Below are 5673 nucleotides of genomic sequence, written 5' to 3'. Positions count from 1 at the left end.
TCCAGTGTCCCAGGGCCTCGTATTTATAGTTTGTAAGTAATGATTAAACAACTGCGGCTCTATTCTTATTACAAGCCCTTCCTCACTAAGAGAAGCTGATTTCCAAGGATGCCCAGGAGATGCCTCAGGCCAGCTTGGATGACAGGGCTGGGCCTAAGCTTTGCTCTTCCCCTCTCCCTCTCTCCTCACAAGCCTGGCTTTTGTCTCCTAAAGAGACTATGGAAAAGCAGGCAGCAAAACCTGCCAGACTGAGCATGCCAGGCCCCCTATGTGCCCTGGAGGTGCCACCTGAGATTTGAACCCTGGGTTAAGGTTCAGCTAAGGGGCAGCTCTGGCAGAGCCTGTGCACCAGGCTGTGGCTGGTGCCTCCCCACCTCCCCTCAGCTTTGTTGGTCTGCTCCTCCTCAGGAGCCTCCTGCCCACTCCTTCTGCTTTCAGGCCCAGGTGTGACTTTGCCAAAGGGATTTGTTGGTGAGAGGAGAACCCCTTCCTGAGGGAGCAGGAAGGCAGGGAGGCTGCCATCACCTGAAGGCTTAGGGGAGGTGAGCAGAGCAAAGGCTGGATTCCAGGCTTGTCAAAGAGCTCTGATGACCCAAACCCCAGGGGTAGACTGAGGAGGGCACCTGTGGAGAGAGACAATGTAATTGCATCTGGCCAGCTCTCCTCTGCCCCGGGGATTACTAAAATGTCCCCATCCAGACAGTAGGGACAGTGGGCTAGCCCAGGGCAGGGCGCTCTTTTCTAGACAGAGGGCTGCGGTGGGGTGGGAGTGGGGCGCCAAGCCTGGCCAGGGAACAAGGTAGGTAAGTGGCAGCCACAACCACAGAGGGAAAGGGGTCCCCAGAAATACAGACAGGGTGTTGAGTGGGAGGTTAGCTGGGGGTCGTGGCCTCCTGTTTCTCCCTCCACATCGGGACCGCCCCCACCCTCATGCCTGGAAGCACAGGGTTTCCCTGACAGCCACCCACCCTCTGCCACCCCTTGCAACCTGGTGGGTGTGGCACAGGCGCCCCTGTCCCCACCTTCTCTGGGCCTGTTAAGACATGACCCCCCTCCAGCTCCCTGATCTTGGGTTGCTCCTGATCTCGTGATCTCGCGAGATTTCGCCCCCAAAGGAACCAGGGCGCAGCCCCAGGAAGCTTGCCAGGCAGCGCCCCCCACTGCTTCCTTCCCTCCAGCCTCCTAACTTAGCTGGAGACCATGCTGTGAGGAGCGTGGCCTGTTGAAAAGGTAATCGCACACCCTGGGTTCTTGCTGTCTCCAGGGGTGAACTTTCTGTTGCGGGGGTGAACTGCTCTAGTCACTGGCAACCCGCAGCCCCTCCCGCTCCGGCTTTTTCCATCTGAAAATGAGTTCCCACCTGGTTGTCCTGAAGGCCTGAGGTCCAAACCTGGCTCGCTGGCGTGAGGCCTTCCGCTTGCTGCGCCAGAGTGGGAGCTCGCTGAGGGGACTTACACGCAACAATTCATGGAACTCTGGCGTCGGCCTTTATTGTGTGACCTCAGCTGGCCGAGTTTGCAGTTGACCAAGAGGGTCCCCACAGCCCTCGGCGCCAACTCCCCCGGGATCTGGGTCCTCAAGTCTGTGGGCTCTCAGGCCAGCCCAGCCCTGCTCAGGGCGTGGGAGACAGAGAGGGGGCAGAAAAGTGGCTGCTGGACAGTGGAGAGGGCGCTTTCCGCAGAGCACCAGGGCCGTCACTCATCATTGTCCTCTGGTTCAGCTGGTGAGAAAGCGCTGGTCAGGCTGGGACATAAGAGGTGATTCCCACTGAGAGCGGCAGAGCCCTCTCCTGGTGTGAGTGTGCGTGTGCCTGAGTGTGTGTGAGTGTGTGTGAATTCTCACCTGATGATATGTTCCTGGGTTCCTTTTCATTCTTATTACTAATTAAGGTATTACATATGTGTTCTTATCCCCCACTGCTCCCACACCCCCACCCCCACCCCGCAAGCATGTCCTCACGCTCACCACCACCCTTGGTGTTTGAGTCCATTGGCTAGGCTTATAGGCATGCATACAAGCCCTTTGGTTGATCTCTCCCCCTTAACCCCACCCTCCCCTACCTTCCCTCTGAGGGTGATGGTCTGATCCATGCTTCTCTGTCTCTGGATCTGGTTTTGTTCATCGGTTTATGTTGTTCATTATAATCCACAGATGAGTGAGGTCATGTGATATTTCTCTTTCTCGGACTGACTGACTGGCTTTGCTTAGCATAATGCTCTGCAGCTCCATACATGCTGATGCAAATGGTCAGTGCCCCTTCCTTTTTTGCAGCAGTGTACTATGCCAGTGTGTAGATGTACCACGGCTTTTTAACCCACTCATCTGCTGACCAGCACTTAGGCTGTTTCCAAATCTTAGCTATTGTAAATTGTGCTGCAGTGAACATAGAGGTACATGTATCCTTTCGGATTGGTAATTCTAGGTTCCTGGGATATATTCCTAGAAGTGGGATCACTGGGTCAAATGGAAGTTCCATTTTTAGTTTCTAGAGGAAACTCCATACTGTTCTCCATAGAGGCTGCACCAGTCTGCATTCCCACCAGCAGTGAAGGTGGGTTCCTTTTTCCCCCCATACTCACCAGCACATGCCCTTTGTTGATTTGTTGATGATAGCCATTCTGACAGCTGTGAGGTGGTACCTCATTGTCCTTTTGATTTGCGTCTCTCAGATGATTAGTGACTCTGAGCATTTTTTCATGTGTCTCTTGGCCTTCCTTTTGTCCTCTTTGTAAAAAATATCTATTTAGGTCCATTGCCCATTTTTGTGATTGGTTTGTTTATCTTCCTTTTGTTAAGTTGTATGAGTTCCCTGTAAATGTTGTAGATGAAACCCTTATCAGAGAGAACATTGGCAAATATGTTCTCCCATGTAGTGGGCTTTGTTGTTGTCTTGTTGATGGTTTCTTTTGCTATGAAGAAGCTTTTGATTTTGATGTCATCCCATTTGTTTATTTTAAGTTTATTTTCCATTGCCCCAGGAGCTGTGTCTGTGAAGAGATTGCTTCCGTATATATCTGAGACTCTGCTGCCTATGGATACCTCTATTATTTTTATGGTTTCCAGCTTTATGTTCAAGTTATTTATCCATTTTGAGCTTATATTTATGCATGGTGTCAGTTGGTGGCCTAGTTTCATTTTTGCATTTGTCTGACCAAATATCCCAGCACCATTTATTGAAGACACTGTCTTATCTCCATTGTATGTTTTTGCCTCCTTTGTCAAGTATTTATTGAGCTTGGTGGTTTGAATTGGTTTCTGGGTTCTCTATTCAATTCCAATAGCCTATATGTCTATTCTTGTGCCAGTGTCAGGCAGTTTTGAGCACAGTAGCTTTGTAATACAGCTTGATATCTGGTATTGAGATCCCTCCTACGTTGTTCTCCTTTCTCAAGATTGCTGCCACTATTCGTGGTCTTTTTTTAATTCCAGATGGATTTTTGGAGGGTTGGTTCTAGGTCCGCGAAATATGCTGTTGGTATTTTAATGCGGAGTGCATTGAATCTATAGATTGCTTTGGATAGTATAGCCACTTTAATGATGTCATTTCTACCAATCCATGAACAAGGTATGTTCTTCCATCTGTTTATGTCTTCCTCTACCTCTTTTTTCAACATCTTCTAGTTTTCTGAGTGGAGGTCTTTTACCTCCTTAGCTAAGTTTATCCTAGCTTTCTTAATTTTTTTGGTGGGATGGTAAATGTGATACTTTTTTCAATCTCCTTTTCTGTAGGTGTATTAAAATGCCACTATTGGTGTATAAAAAATGCCATATATTTCTTGGCGTTAATTTTGTACTCTGCTACATTGCCGAGTTCATTTATTAAGTTTACTAAACTTTTGAAGGAGTGTTTGGGTTTTTCTATGAACAGTATCATGTCAATTGCAAATAATGACAATTTACTTCTCCTTTTCCAATTTGGGAACCATTTATTTACTTTTCTTGTGTGATCACTGTGACTAGGACTTCCAGTACTGTGTTGAACAGGAGTGGTGAAAGTGGGTGTCCCTTTCTTGTTCCTGTTCTAGAGGGAAATGGTTTTAGTTTTTGCCCATTGAGTATGATGTTGGCTGTAGGTTTGCCATATAAGGCTTTTATTATGTGGAAGGATGATCCTTCTATTCCTACTTTGCTGACTGTTTTTATCAGAAAAGGCTGTTGCAGTTGGTCAAATGCTTTTTCTGCACCAGTTGATATGATTGTGTGGTTTTTCTCTCTTAATTTGTTTATGTGATGTTTCATGTTCATTGATTTGCAGATATTGTACATACTTGCATACCTGGAATAAATCTCACTTGGTCATGGTGTATGATCTTTCTAATGTAATGCTCTATCCGGTTTGCTAGAATTTAGGTGAGGATTGCAGCATCAATGTTCATCTGGAATATTGGACTGTAAGTCACTTTCTTTGTGTTGTCTTTTTCTGGTTTTGGGATTATGGTAATGCTGGCTTCATGAAAAGATCTTGGAAGTATGCTGTCCTCTTGAATTTTTTGAAATAGTGTTAGAAAGACTGGTTTTAGTTCTTCTTTGAATGTTTCGAAAAACTCCCCTGTGAAGCCATCTGGTCCAGTGCCAGCCACTCATGTGCTTGCTGCTCTCTGCTGGGTGTCAGCAGCTTCCTAGCTTGTCACACACAGCACCTGGCCCTTCGTTCACTTTTTATTGCTATTCCTTTCTTTTTCTTCTACCTTCCACTCTTCTAACGTGGGCCCATCAACGAGGGAGCTCATTTTCCCATTTTTAAGTACATTTCTTATTGATTTCAGAGAGGAAGGGAGAGGGAGAGATGGATAAAACATCAATAATGAGACAAAATCATTGGCTGGCTTTCTCCTGCACATCCACCTGGGGATCCAGTTGTGAACTCCGGCCCCTGCTCCAACTGAGAATTGAATTATATCCTCTTGGTTCATAGGCCTACTGAGCCACACTGGCCATCACACTCTGCTTCTTCTAGTGGGAAGAGAAAATGCTAAAGTCTCTGTAACAGTCGGTGAGCTCCCCACCCCCCCAAAAAAGAGGATAAGAGAACAAGGCTCAGAAAAGGTATATCTCTTACTGCAAACGCTCTCTTTCTCATCCTCTCTCTCTCCTATTACGTCTCCCTCTCCCTGTCCCTCTGTCTGACATGCACCTTGTTTTCCCATCCCAACCTTCACAGGAAATAGTGTCCATAATGGGAATCAGAACCTTTGGAATTTGGGGAAAAGTATACAAATGGGCAGGTTCTGAGGGAGGAAGGACATAGGCAAAACATCCTGTGGTCTGGGTGTTAATTCCTCTGCACAAAGAGATCGTGCCCATTACCTTGTGTGGAGATTCACCTGTGGGGCCAACTTATGTAAAGCTCCTGTCAGCATGTCCTCCTCTGGAATTGCCCACTGGTATTAGCATTGATGGTATTTATTAACCACCACATGCTAGATAAGGAAGAAAATAAAAGTCAGTGCACCCTGGCCAGTGTGTCTGGGCATTGTCCTGTGCACCAGAAAGTTCACCGATTTGATTTCTGGCCAGGGCACATGTCCAGGTTGCAGGTTCAGACCCAGGCATCCAATATTGTTTCTTTCTCACAGGAATGCATGCTTCTGTGTCTGTCTCTCTCCATTCACCTCTCTCTAAAGAATTAATTTTAAAAACCCACCATATTAAAACACAACAAAAGAAAACTCA

Source organism: Myotis nattereri (genome assembly GCF_964212035.1).
Source record: "Myotis nattereri genome assembly, chromosome: Y".
In the NCBI taxonomy this organism is placed as follows: Eukaryota; Metazoa; Chordata; class Mammalia; order Chiroptera; family Vespertilionidae; genus Myotis; species Myotis nattereri.
The sequence above is the reverse complement of the archived record's forward strand: the minus strand, read 5'-3'. Positions refer to the sequence as shown.